Here is a 15609-nt window from a genome sequence, read left to right as displayed (position 1 = left end):
TGACTGAACTGAACTGAACTGAACCTCAACATAATAAAAACTATGTATGAAAAACCAATAGCAAACATTATACTCAGTGAAGAAAGACTGAAAACTTTCCACTAAGGTCAGTAACAAGGCAAGGAGACCTCTTAACTATTTCTATTCAATATAGTACTGGAAGATGTAGCCAGAGTAGTCAGGCAAAGGAAGCAAAGAAGGAAAAAAGGGCATCCAAATTGGAAAGGAAAAGTAAAAGAATCTCTGTTCACAGATGATGTAATCTTACATGTTAAAAACCCTAAAGATTCCACAAAAAATGTTGGAACTAAAAAGTGAATTCATCAAAGTAGCAAGATAAAAAGTTCATACATAAAAATCAGTTGCCTTTCTATACTATAAATGAATACTTTAAAATATTTTCAAAAATAATTCCAAATACAGTAGCATCAAAAAGAATAAAGTACTTGGGATTTAGCTTAGCCAAAGAGTTGAAAGATTTGTGAAGTGAAAACTGCAAAGCAATTTTGAAAGAAATTAGAGGAGACAAATAAATGTAAATACATTCCATGTTCATGAATTGGAAGACTCAGTTGTTAAGATGTCAATACCACCCAAAATGATCTACAGATTCAATGCAATCCCTATCAAAATCCCAATGATGTCTTTTGCAGTAATGGGGGAAAAAAAAAAAACATCTTAAAACTACTTTGAAATCTCTAATATCTGAAATAGCCAATGACACAAGCACCCATGCTCAGTCACGTCCCATAGTTTGTGACCCTATAGACTATAGCCCACGCTCCTCTGTCCATGGAATTTTCCATGCAAGAATACTGGAGTGGGTTGCCATTTAATATTCCAGGGGATCTTCCTGACACAGTGATTGAACCAGAGTCTCTTGCATCTCCTGCATTGGTAGGCAGATTCTTTACCACTGTATCATGCATAGCCAAAGCAATCATGAAAAAGAACAAAGCTAGAGGAATCACACTTCCTGATTTCAAAATTCACTAGAAAGCTACAGTAATTAATATAGTATGGAACTGGAATAAAACAGAAATGCAGACCAATATAAAAAAAGCTCCCCAAAACATTTTTGACCAGGGACCATGACCATTCAATGAGAAAACAAAGTCTTTTCAACAAGTGATACTGGGAAAACTAGATCTCCACACACAAAAGAATGAAGTTGTCAGTTCCAATTCAAAATGGTGACATACATATTGAATGAAGTAAATCAGACACAGAAGGAGAAATACCATATGGCATCCCTTATATGTGGAATTGAAAAAAGAAATGATGCAAATGAACTTATTTACAAAATAGAAAGAGACTCACAGACTTAGAGAATGAACTTACGGTTGCCCCAGGGGTGGGGGAGAAGACTGGAAGGAAGGGATAGTTGGGAAGTTTGGGATGGACATGTACACACTGCTATGTTCAAAAAAGAATAAACAAAAAGACCTACTGTATAGCAATGGAACTCTGCTCAATGTTACGCAGCAGCAGCCTGGATGAGAGGGGAGTTGGGAGCCTCAGCCATTTATATGTATGGCTGAGGCCCTTCACTGTTCACCTGAAGCTATCACAACATTGTTAATTGGCTATACTCCAATACAAAATAAAAAGGTTTTTTAAAAATGATGGTGATGTAGGAGGCTCTTGAACTTCTATTTGATGGCTCCATAAACCCATCATATCTGTAGCTACATACAGATAAATTCCCTCTGAAAGAAATCCAGGAACTAGATGAGTGACTATGCATCTGTTGAGCAAAAAAAGAAAACAGCACATCAAAATGGGTAGGAGGCAATGGTGAAAAATTGAAAGCATTTCCCCTAAAGTCAGGAACAAGACAAGGGTTCCTTCCCACTTTCACCACTACTATTCAACATAGTTTTGGAAGTTTTGGCCACAGCAATCAGAGCAGAAAAAGAAATAAAAGGGATACAAATTGGAAAAGAAGTAAAACTCTCACTGTTTGCAGATGACATGATCCTCTACATAGAAAACCCTAAAGACTCCACCAGAAAATTACTAGAGCTAATCAATGAATATAGTAAAGTTGCAGGATATAAAATCAATACACAGAAATCCTTTGCATTCCCATACACTAATAATGAGAAAATAGAAAGAGAAATTAAGGAAACAATTCCATTCACCATTGCAACGAAAAGAATAAAATACTTAGGAATATATCTACCTAAAGAAACTAAAGACCTATATATAGAAAACTATAAAACACTGGTGAAAGAAATCAAAGAGGACACTAATAGATCTGTTCATGGATCAGAAGAATCAATATAGTGAAAATGAGTATACTACCCAAAGCAATCTATAGGTTCAATGCAATCCCTATCAAGCTACCAACGATATTTTTCAAAGAGCTAGAACAAATAATTTCACAATTTGTATGGAAATACAAAAAACCTCGAATAGCCAAAGCTATCTTGAGAAAGAAGAATGGAACTGGAGGAATCAACCTGCCTGACTTCAGGCTCTACTATAAAGCCACAGTCATCAAAACGGTATGGTACTGGCACAAAGACAGAAATATAGATCAATGGAATAAAATAGAAAGCCCAGAGATAAATCCATGCACCTATGGACACCTTATCTTTGACAAAGGAGGCAAGAATATACTATGGAGAAAAGACAATCTCTTTAACAAGTGGTGCTGGGAAAACTGGTCAACCACTTGTAAAAGAATGAAACTGGAACAGTTTCTAACACCATACACAAAAATAAACTCAAAATGGATTAAAGATCTAAACGTAAGACCAGAAACTATAAAACTCCTAGAGGAGAACACAGGCAAAACACTCTCTGACATAAATCACAGCAGGATCCTCTATGGCCTACCTCCCAGAATATTGGAAATAAAAGCAAAAATAAACAAATGGGACCTAACTAAAATTAAAACTTTTGCACAACAAAGGAAATTATAAGCAAGGTGAAAAGACAACCTTCAGAATGGGAGAAAATAATAGCAAATGAAGCAACTGACAAAGAATTAATCTCAAAAGTATACAAGCAACTCCTGCAGCTCAATTCCAGAAAAATAAATGACCCAATCAAAAAATGGGCCAAAGAACTAAACAGACATTTCTCCAAAGAAGACATGCAGATGGCTAACAATCACATGAAAAGATGCTCAAGATCACTCATTATCAGAGAAATGCAAATAAAAACCATAATGAGGTACTATTTTACACCAGTCAGAATGGCTGCTATCCAAAAGTCTACAAGCAATAAATGCTGGAGAAGGTGTGGAGAAAAGGGAACCCTCTTACACTGTTGGTGGGAATGCAAACTAGTACAGCCACTATGGAGAACAATGTGGAGATTCCTTAAAAAACTGGAAATAGAACTGCCATCAGTTCAGCTCAGTTCAGTCTCAGTCATGTCCGACTCTTTGGGACCCCATGAATTGCAGCACACCAGGCCTCCCTGTCCATCACCAACTCCCAGAGTTCATGCAAACTCACGTCCATCAAGTCAGTGATGCCATCCAGCCATCTCATCCTCTGTCGTCCCATTCTCCTCCTGCCCCCAATCCCTCCCAGCATTAGGGTCTTTTCCAATGAGTCAACTGTTTGCACGAAGGGGCCAAAGTATTGGAGTTTCAGCTTTAGCATCATTCCTTCCAAAGAACACCCAGGACTGATCTTCTTCAGAATGGACTGGTTGGATCTCCTTGCAGTCCAAGGGACTCTCAAGAGTTTTCTCCAACACCACAGTTCAAAAGCATCAATTCTTCAGCACTCAGCTTTCTTCACAGTCCAACTCTCACATCCATACATGACCACTGGAAAAACCATAGCCTTGATTAGACGGACCTTTGTTGGCAAAGTAATGTCTCTGCTTTTCAATATGTTATCTAGGTTGGTCATAACTTTCCTTCCAAGGAGTAAGCATCTTCATGGCTGCAATCACCATCTGCAGTGATTTTGGAGCCCAGAAAAATAAAGTCAGCCACTGTTTCCATTGTTTCCCCATCTATTTTCCATAAAGTGATGGGACCAGATGCCATGATCTTAGTTTTCTGAATGTTGAGCTTTAAGCCAACTTTTTCACTCTCCTCTTTCACTTTCATCAAGAGGCTTTTTAGTTCTTCTTCACTTTCTGCCATAAGGGTGGTGTCATCTGCATATCTGAGGTTATTGATATTTCTCTTGGCAATCTTGATTCCAGCTTGTGCTTCTTCCAGCCCAGCATTTCTCATGATGTACTCTGCCATATGACTCAGCAATCCCACTGCTGGGCATACACACCAAGAAACCATTATTGAAAGAGACACATGTACCCCAATGTTCATCACAGTACTGTTTATAATAGCCAGGACATGGAAGTAACCTAGGTGTCCATCAGCAGACGAATGGATAAGAAAGCTGTGGTACATATACACAATGGAATAATACTCAGCCATTAAAAAGAATACACTTGAATCAGTTCTAATGAGGTGGATGAAACTGGAATCTATTATACAGAGTGAAGTAAGCCAGAAAGGAAAACACAAATACAGTATACTAACGCATATATGTGGAATTTAGAAAAATGGTAATGATAACCCTGTATGTGAGGCAGCAAAAGAGACACAGATGTGTAGAACAGTCTTTTGGACTCTATGGAAGAGGGCAAGGGTGGGATGATTTGGGAGAATGGCATTGAAACATGTACAATATCTATGTGAAGCGAATCGCCAGTCCAGGTTCGATGCATGATACAGGATGCTCGGGGCTGGTTGCACTGGGATAACCAAGACGGATGGTATGGGGAGGGAAGAGGGAGGGGAGTTCAGTATGAGGAACACGTGTGCACCCATGGTGGATTCATGTTGATATATGGCAAAAGCAATATAATATTGTAAAGTAATTAGCCTCCAATTAAAATAAATAAATTTATATATTTTTAAAAAATGGGTAGGAGAGACTGAGACACAGTCTTACCATAAATCCCAGCCTTGACACAACAACCCACAATTGGGAAGGAACTCACAATTCCCAGCTTCTTTCTGAGAAGCAAAGGGTTTGAACCCCCACATCTGGAGGTCCAGCATTTAAAACCTCTACTTGATGGACAAGACCCCCAAACCTCTAGATTTCAGAGCATATGGCATCCACAAGAACACAAGGATATAGCAAATTAAGTAACAGGTTTCCATCTGCTCATGCGGATCCACTATGGCTAACCCTCCTGGCCCAGCAGAGAGCAGCGGACTCATACATCCTCAGTCTTTCCAGAAAGAGATCTATTTGCTTATCTTCAAAGTTCTCATAACTTATTTTAAAAGAAATCCTACAAAACAATATGTATATATTATATAGTATGTTATATAATATATTATTGGGTCTATAACACATGGAAATGTAATATATTGTCAACAACAAAAAGAGCACTGGGGCTGAGGAAAGCCAAACTGGGCCAAGAAAAAGAATCCAGATGGTACTAACACACAAAATTATGAGAAACACAAATTAAAAATACTAAGTTTGATAGAACAATAGTTTTACATATATACTTTTCCTCCTTCATAAAAGATATAAAAATAATTTAAGTAATAACTATAATAAAGTATTGTTCAGTCTGTAACATTTATAGATGTAATGTGTATAACAAAAACACCATTGAAAAGAAGACAATGGAGAACTCCATGTTACTCTATAAATGAGTAATAGCTCTATATCTCACTGGAATTAAGTTAACAGAAATTTAATTAAGCAATTGACTATATATATATATAATACACACATACACACACACACACATACATACATGTGTCCAGTGGCTTAGTGGTGTCTGGCTCTTTGCGACCCCATGGACTTTAGCCCACCAGGCTCCTCTGTCCATGGAATTTTCCAGGCAAGAATACTGGAGTGGGTTTTGCCATTTCCTACTCAGGGGATCTTTCCAACCCAGGGATGGAACCTGTGTCTCCTGCATCTCCTGCATCGGCAGCCAGATTCTTTACCACTTTAGCCACTTGAGAAGCCCACTTGGTATATATGTATGTATATATACATATCTCTTAGCTGCACAGGGTAGCATGTGGGATCTTAGTTCCTTGACCAGGGATCAAACCCACACCCCCTCTAGTGGAAGCACAGAATCCTGACCACTGGACCTCCAGGGCAGTTCCAAGCAGGTGATTCTGAGATAAGATGTATATAGTAAGTCCTAGAACAACTGCTATGAAGACCTACAAGACCTTCTAGAACTTACACCCCAAAAAGATGTCCTTTTCATTATAGGGGACTGGAATGCAGAAGTAGAAAGTCAAGAAATGCCTGGAGTAACAAGCAAATTTGGCCTTGGAGTACAGAATGAAGTAGGGCAAAGGCTAATAGAATTTTTCCAAGAGAATGCACTGGATATAGCAAACACCCTCTTCCAACAACACAAGAGAAGACTCTACACATGGACATCAACAGGTGGTCAACACCAAAATCAGACTGATTATATTCTTTGCACCCAAAGATCGAGAAGCTCTATACAGTCAGCAAGAACAAGACCGGGATTTGACTGTGGCTCAGATCATGAACTCCTTATTGCCAAAATCAGACTTAAATTGAAGAAAGTAGGGAAAACCACTAGACCATTCAGGTATGACCTAAATCAAATCCCTTTCGATTATACAGTAGAAGTGACAAATAGATTTAAGAGACTAGACCTGATAGACAGAGTCCCTGATGAACTATGGACAGAGGTTTGTGACATTGTACTGGAGACAGGGATCAAGACCATCCTGAAGAAAAAGAAATGCAAAAAAGCAAAACGGCTGTCTAGGGAAGCCTTACAAATAGCTGTGAGAAGAAGAGAAGCAAAAAGCAAAAGAGAAAAGGAAGGACATAAGCATCTGAATGCAGAGTTCCAAAGAATAGCAAGGAGAGATAAGAAAGTCTTCCTCAGTGATCAGTGCAAAGAAATAGAGGAAAGCAATACAATGGGAAAGACTAGAGATCTCTTCAAGAAAATTTGAGACACCAAGGGAACATTTCATGCAAAGATTGGCTCAATAAAGGACAGAAATGGCATGGACCTAACAGAAGCAGAAGATATTAAGAAGAGGTGGCAAGAATACACAGAACTGTACAAAAAAGATCTTCACAGATAATCACGATGGTGTGACTACTCACCTAGAGCCAAACATCCTGGACTGTGAGGTCAAGTGGGCCTTAGGAAGCATCACTATGAACAAAGCTAGTAGAGGTGATGGAATTCCAGCTGAACTATCTCAAGTCCTAAAAGATGATGCTGTGAAAGTGCTGCATTCAATATGCCAGCAAATTTGGAAAACTCAGCAGTGGCCACAGGACTGGAAAAAGCCAGTTTTCATTCCAATCCCAAAGAAAGGCAATTCCAAAGAATGCTCAAACTACCACACAATTGCACTCATCTCACATGCTAGTAAAGTAATGGTGAAAATTATCCAAGCCAGGCTTCAACAATACATGAACCGTGAACTTCCAGATGTTCAAGCTGGTTTTAGAAAAGGCAGAGGAACCAGAGATCAAATTGCCAACATCCGCTGGATCGTCAAAAAAGAGAGTTCGAGAAAAACATCTATTTCTACTTTATTGATTATGCCAAAACCTTTGACTGTGTGGATCACAATAAACTATGGAAAATTCTGAAAGAGACTGGAATACCAGACCACCTCACCTGCCTCTTGAGAAACCTGTATGCAGGTCAGGAAGCAACAGTTAGAACTAGACATGGAACAATGGACTGGTTCCAAATAGGAAAAGCAGTACGTCAAGGCTGTATATTGTCACCCTGCTTGCTTGACTTATATGCAGAGTACATCATAAGAAATGCTGGGCTGGAGGAAGCACAAGCTGGAATCAAGATTGCCAGGAGAAATATCAATAACCTCAGATATGCAGATGACACCACCCTTATGGCAGAAAGCGAAGAAAAACTGAAGAGCCTCTTGATGAAAGTGAAAGAGGAGTCTGAAAAAGTTGGCTTAAAGCTCAACATTCAGAAAACCAGAAAAGATCATGGCATATGGTCCCATAACTTCGTGACAAATAGATGGGGAAACAGTGGAAACAGTGGCTGACTTTATTTTGGGGTGGCTCCAAAATCACTGCAAATGGTGACTGCAACCGTGAAATTAAAAGATGCTTACTCCTTGGAAGGAAAGTTATGACCAACCTAGACAGCATATTAAAAAGCAGAGACATTACTTTATCAACAAAGGTCCATCTAGTCAAGGCTATGGTTTTTCCAGTAGTCATGTATGGATGTGAGAGTTGGACTGTGAAGAAGGCTGAGCACCGAAGAATTTATGCTTTTGAATTGTGGTGTTGGAGAAGACTCTTGCGAGTCCCTTGGACTGCAAGGAGATCCAACCAGTCCATCCTAAAGGAGATCAGTCCTGGGTGTTCATTGAAAAGACTGATGTTGAAGCTGAAACTCCAATACTTCGGCCACCTGATGGGAAGAGCTTACTCCTTTGAAAAGACCCTGATGTTGGGAAAGATTGAAGGCAGGAGGAGAAGGGAACAGTAGAGGATGAGATGGTTGGATGGCATCACTGACTCAATGGACATGAATTTGGGTAAACTCCAGGAGCTGGTGATGGACAGGGAGGCCTGGTGTGCTGCAGTCCATGGGGTCACAAAGAGTCAGACACGACTGAGAGACTGGACTGAACTGAAGAACATCTGCTAAGGGAAAAAAAAAAACAACTTTCAAAATAGTGAAGAAATTATTAAAGAACTTAAAATACAAAATAAAAAATATCCACTTAATGTAAAGAAGATAAAAAAGGGAGAACTAAAATGGATGCAGAATTAGAATATCAACAAGGAAGCCAAATGTTTGAACACAACTATAAACCAATTCACTTCATGAGAAATAAATGGGGAAATAGTGGAAACAGTGTCAGACTTTATTTTATGGGGCTCCAAAATCACTGCAGATGGTGACTGCAGCCATGAAATTAAAAGATGCTTACTCCTTGGAAGGAAAGTTACTGCCAACCTAGATAGCATATTGAAAAGCAGAGACATTACTTTGCCAACAAAGGTCCATCTAGTCAAGGCTATTGTTTTTCCAGTGGTCATGTATGGATGTGAGAGTTGGACTATGAAGAAAGCTGAGCGCTGAAGAATTGATGCTTTTGAACTGTGGTGTTGGAGAAGACTCTTGAGAGTCCCTTGGACTGCAAGGAGATCCAACCAGTCCGTTCTGAAGGAGATCAGTCCTGGGTGTTCTTTGGAAGGAATGATGCTAAAGCTGAAACTCCAGTACTTTGGCCACCTCATGCAAAGAGTTGACTCATTGGAAAAGACTCTGATGCTGGGAGGGATTGGGGGCAGGAGGAGAATGGGACAACAGAGGATGAGATGGCTGGATGGAATCACTGACTCGATATACGTGAATTTGGGTAAACTCCAGGAGTTGGTGATGGACAGGGAGGCCTGGCGTGCTGCAATTCATGGGGTCACAAAGAGTCAGACACGACTGACCTGAACTGATAAACCAATTATGGATAACAGGCATCTGTAAAGCACTCCACCCAACAACAGCAAAATGTATTTTTTTCAAGTGCACACAGAACATTCTCTAGAACACACCACGTTTAAGCCATTACTAAAACACAATAAACAAACAAACAAAAAAAAAGGTTATTTTCTCCAACACAGTGGAATGAAATTAGAAATCAGAAAGAATTTGAGAAATTCACAAACACTTCAATATGAAAACAGCAAACTCCTTAAGTAACACCAGTAAAAATGATGGTATAAGAATATCTAGCCCCATCCCCTCCCAGAAACACCAATCTGAACAACTATTCATGCATGAAAGTAACTTCACAGGAGCTAAGGATTCCAGGCAGGGGATCACAGCACCTGGGCAAAGCATAGAAATGAGGAAAGATGTATTTAAGAAGGTAAGAACGATAGATTCATATTACCCACCTTACCTCTCCAGCAAGCCCAGGCAGCCCAGCACAGGGACAGTTACCTTTCCCATGGGAGAAGGAAAGTGAAGTAAGATTCAACTTTACCATGTACCCTGGCACTGGCCCATCCCAGCACAGAAATGACTTCCACAGTCAGAGATGCCTTCCACGGCAGCAGGCTTCCCAGGCACTCCCACAAACCCAGGTCCCTCACCCACCCTGTTGCCTGACAGCTCCCATGGTCCCAGACTCCTAAAGACGCTCACAACTCAGGTTTACCCCAATTATCAGGCCATGCATGTGCCTGCGAAGTCACTTCAGTCATGTCTGACTCTTCAAACCCATGGATTGCAGCTCACCAGGCTTCTCTGTCCATGAAATTCTCCAGGCAAGAATACTGGAGTGGATTGCCATTTCCTCCTCCAGGGGTCTTCCTGACCCAGGGACCAACCTGCATCTCCTGTGTCTCCTGAACTGCAGGGGGATCCTTTACCCCTGAGTCATTGGAAAAGCCTATAGTATCAGGCCAGCCCCTGCAAATCTGGACTGCCAACCAGCTTCCAAAATCTCAGGCTTTCAGCCTATCACAGCACCAGACTAGCCCCCATAGACCCAAACTCTTCTGGAAAACTGAGGAGAGAGCACTCCCAAATTCATCCTGTAAGGCAGGCATTGTACTGATATCAATGCCAGAAAACATATCTCAAAGAAATCACAGGGCAATATCCCACATGAATACAGATATAAAATTTTAAACCAAAATTTAAGGCAACAGCATCTAAAAATATATAAAATAGAAAATATATCTTGACCAAGTCAATCAATATTCCCATGAAATGAGGTTAGTTTAACATTTGAATATCAATCAGTGAAATTTATGTTAGTGGAATAAACAAAAAATTATATATTCATACCAATACATAAAGCAAAAGCATGAAATTCAATCTCATCAAAATTAGAAATTATGCTCTTCAAAATATACTGCTATGAAAAAGATAAGCCATAAACTGGGAGAAAATATTTGCAAAGCTTATATATGATGAAATATTTATATTCAAAATATATATTTAAAGGACTCTGAAAATTCAGTAACAGGAAAACAAGCTACTCAACTTTAAAAATGGGGAAAATTTGGGAATTCCCTGGTGGTCCATGGACTAGGATTCAGTGCTTTCCTTGCCAGAGAGTGAGTTCAATCCCTGGTTCGGGAACTATGATCCTGCAAGATGGGTGGAGTGGCCAAAAAAAGAAAATGGGAAAAATCTGACAAACCATGAAAAGTGAAAGTGAAGTCATTCAGTAGTATCTGACTCTTTGTGACCTCATGGACTGTAGCCTACCAGGCTCCTCCATCCATGGAATTTTCCTGGCAAGAATACTGGACTAGGTTGCTATTCCCTTCACCAGGGGATTCCCCAACCCACGGATCGAACCCAGGTCTCCCACATTACAGGCAGATGCTTTACTGTCTGAGCCACCAGGGAAGCCCTGATAAATCATGTATTACCCATATATCACCAATGAAGATATATGAGTAACAAGCACATAAAAAATGCTTAGCATCAACAGTCATGAAGGAAATGCAAACAGAAACCACAACTAAATACAACTAAACACCTACACAAGAATGGCTAAAGTTGAAAAGACTAACTATACCAAGTATTGACAAAGATTTGGTACACATGGAACTTGCATTCTCACTTTTTGTGAGAAAGTAGAATGTTAGAACCATTTTAGAAAATAGTTTGACCATTTCTTAAAAAGTTAAACATACACCTAATGCTGCTGCTGCTACTACTGCTAAGTCGCTTCAGTCGTGTCCGACTCTGTGCGACCCCATAGACGGCAGCCCACCAGGCTCCCCCGTCCCTGGGATTCTCCAGGCAAGAACACTGGAGTGGGTACACCTAATGCTACATACACCTAATTGTCACTGCATTCCTAGCAATTACTTCAGAGAAAAAACAGCACATGTTCACACAAAGCCTTGGTCACAAGTGTCTATAGCAGGTTTATTTTTAATAGTGCAAAACTGGAAACAACCCTAATGTCCATCAACAGGCAATTCAATAAACATGCTGTGATGATCTACACAATAGAACATTACTCAGCATAAAAGGGAATGAACTATTCAGACACACGATGTAAATGAATCTCAAAATAATTATGCTGAGTAAAATAAGAGTAATTATGATCAAATTTATGTAAAATCTAGAAGATGCAAAGTAACATATGGTGACATATTAGCAATTCACTGGCAATGAGAATTGAAAAGTAAGAAGAGAGGACCAGAAGGGGAAACTGCAAAAGGACATGAGAAATATTTGGGGGTAAGAAATATATTTTGCTATCTGAATTATGTTGGTTTCACAGTTATACATATATTTGTATGTATATGTATATATATATATATATACACATACACATATGTACTTTAAATATGTGCTGCTGCTAAATCGCTTCAGTCATGTCCAACTCTGTGCAACCCCATAGACGGCAGCCCACCAGGCTCCCCCGTCCCTGGGATTCTCCAGGCAAGAACACTGGAGTGGGTTGCCATTTCCTTCTCCAATGAATGAAAGTGAAAAATGAAATTGAAGTTGCTCAGTCATGTCTGACTCTTAGTGACCCCATGGACTGCAGCCTACCAGGCTCCTCCATCCATGGGATTTTCCAGGCAAGAGTACTGGAGTGGGGTGCCATTGTGCAGTTTATGCAATATTACTTCAAAAATGTTTTATAATGAAGATAAGGAATTTCTGTGGCCAAGAGGAAGTAACAAGATTATATTTACTTCCTACTTTAAACAACTAAAAAAATAAAAGAACGATATACAATAAAATGGCTTTTAGACATTGGACACCCAGCAGTTCAGGGCATTGATGGCTGGCTGAAGAAAATTTCCAGGGTACAGCTCATGGAAGAGGTACCCATATCTGGCCTGGCTGTCTCCCACAGCAGCTAGAATTCATAACACAGAATGCCAGAAAAGCAAAAGAGCACCACATAGAGGAAAAGCTCCCTGAGTTTGTTTCAGTGCATACATGTGATGAAACTACCCGAAGTAGTTTCAAACTAGCCTCACACCACCCTTATGGCAGAAAGCAAAGAAGCACTAAAGAGCCTCTTGATGAAAGTGAAAGAGGAGAGTGAAAAAGTTGGCTTAAAACTCAACATTCAGAAAACTAAGATCAAGGTATCTGGTCCCATCACTTCAAGGTAAATAGATGGGGAAATAATGGAAACAGTGAGAAATTTTATTTTGGGGGGGCTCCAAAATCACTGCTGATGGTGACTGCAGCCATGAAACTAAAAGACGCTTGCTACTTGGAAGAAAAGCTATGACCAACCTAGACAGCATATTAAAAAGCAGAGACATAACTTGGCCAACAAAGGTCTGTCTAGTCAAAGCTATGTTTCCAATAGTCATGTATGGATGTGAGTGTTGGACTATAAAGAAAGCTGAGCACTGAAGAATTGATGCTTTTGAACTGTGGTGTTCGAGAAGACTCTTGATAATCCCTTGGGCCACAAGGAGATTAAACAAGTTGATTATAAAGGAAATCAGTCCTGAATATTCATTGGAAGGACTGATGCTGAAGCTGAAGCTCCAATCCTTTGGCCACCTGAGGCGAAGAACTGACTCCTTGGAAAAGACCCTGATGCTGGGAAAGATTGAAGGCAGGAGGAGAAGGGGACGACAGAGGATGAGATAGTTGGATGGCATCACCAACTTGATGGACATGAGTTTGGGTAAGTTCCGGGAATTGGTGATGGACAGGGAAGCCTGGTGTGTTGCAGTCCATGGGATTGCAAAGGGTCAGACATGACTGAGCAACTGAACTGAACTAAACTGACCCAAAGCCGGGGATGGCTACTACCAATGATGAGGCAGAATAACACCCAGAGATTGTAGAGACCCAGGGTCTCTTTCCACGCTGTTACCTAACTTTGATATTTAATGAATATCTATGGACAAGTTCCTGAACCAACTTGATAAAGGTGACATTTTGATATTCATCTATCTAACTCTTGTAACTTTCTCTCAGCTGGTTCTAAAATTCAGAGGGAAATACAGTTGTATTTTATTAAGCTTTATAAGCCCCCCAAATTGCCTTCTTTTGATGACAATAGACTAAGATATTGTATATTTTGTTCTCAGGGCTAAGGTGAGACTACTGCTGCTGCTGCTGCTAAGTCGTTTCAGTCGTGTCTGACTCTGTGCAACCCCAGAGACGGCAGCCCACCAGGCTCCGCCGTCCTTGGGATTCTCCAGGCAAGAATACTGGAGTGGGTTGCTATTTCCTTCTCCAATGCATGAAAGTGAAAAGTGAAAGTGAACTCACTTAGTTTTGTCCGACACTCACCACTTGATAAAGGGAAGAGCCCACAAGCCCAGTTAAAAGCCTGAATTCCAACATAGAGTTTCTTTGATGTACTCTTATACTTACACACCCAAAGAACACAGAACTTGCTGAAAAGAGTGAGAATTGTCCAGTCAAGAGAAAGTTACTCTAGGCAGATATCAGCTTGAGTGTGTGTAAGCCAGTCGATCAGTGATGTAACTATATAGTTCCCCCCAAAACAAAGAGGACCTGTTACATGGAGAACATCCAGCTAGTAGACAGAGATACAGAGAAGCTGTCTTGGGGAAAGGAAAAGAGTCAGAACTTCAGACAATTAAGTTCTCTTTAGGGTGGAACCTGCTACTTGTGATTTCAGTTACTGATGGGAACAATAGTACATCTAATATCAGAAATATCTGCTACTTTAAATTTTTGAAGTCATTTATTTAAGTTGTAAATAAAAATCACTACAGGGAAGTTATCTAAACAGGTACTTTAACTGGACTCATGCACTCCTCACTATATCAAGTGGTGCTCACCTTAGCCCTGAGAATGAAAGATACAACATCTTAGTCTGCCATCAAGGGAAGAGAAAAATGAATATTTTATTTCAAAACCTAAGAAATTTTCATTGAGATGTGAATACTGAAAGAAACTCTGAACTTCGATTAAAACTCAGGTAAAACTAAGAGGAACCCCCAAACTGTTTGCAGATTTTGGAGTGTTGTGTAAGTTTTTAAAAGAGATAGTGGGTCTTTTGGCAGTTTCTCAAAGCCATGGGAACCACCAAAATGAAATGTTCATGACTGACAGTCAAGGCAGATACAAAGGGGTATGGATAGAAGGGATATTTGATGAACAATATGGAACCCAATCTAGAAGGTGATTAACACGGTATTAGGACTCTTTGCAACCCCATGGACTGTAGCCTACAAGGCTCCTCTGTCCATGGGATTTTCCAAGCAAGAATACTGGAGTGGGTTGCCATTTCCTTCTCCAGGAGATCTTCCTGACCCAGGGATTGAACCCGGGTCTCCCACATTGTAGGCAGATGCCTTACCGTCTGAGCCACCAGGGAGCTCTTTAGAACAGTCTAAACAACAGCAAAGCTGGAAATTCATCTTCAGAATTTTATAATTGCTCAGACTTATTTTTTCCAACAAAGCTGCTTAATTTTGCAAATTTTTTTTTTTAATTTAAGTTTTAGCAACTCTGATGGAGAAACCCAGAGCTTAAAGTCCCAGATTCACCCAACAGAGGGGACGACAGAGGATGAGATGGCTGGATGGCATCACCGACTCGATGGATGTGAGTTTGAGTGAACTCCGGGAGCTGGTGATGGACAGGGAGGCCTGGCATGCTGCA

General features: G+C 40.1%; 1 protein-coding gene across 1 annotated transcript in view; it reads right to left on the bottom strand.

Moving 5' to 3' along the window:
• The window catches only part of LOC109575088 (UDP-glucuronosyltransferase 3A1-like), a 37991-nt gene that overhangs the window by 18311 nt on the left and 4071 nt on the right, over positions 1–15609 (bottom strand). The gene's annotated exons all lie outside the window — the stretch shown is intronic.

This window comes from Bos indicus, chromosome 20, assembly GCF_029378745.1.
Source record: "Bos indicus isolate NIAB-ARS_2022 breed Sahiwal x Tharparkar chromosome 20, NIAB-ARS_B.indTharparkar_mat_pri_1.0, whole genome shotgun sequence".
NCBI lineage: Eukaryota > Metazoa > Chordata > Mammalia > Artiodactyla > Bovidae > Bos > Bos indicus.
This window is presented reverse-complemented; position numbering and strand designations above follow the sequence as displayed.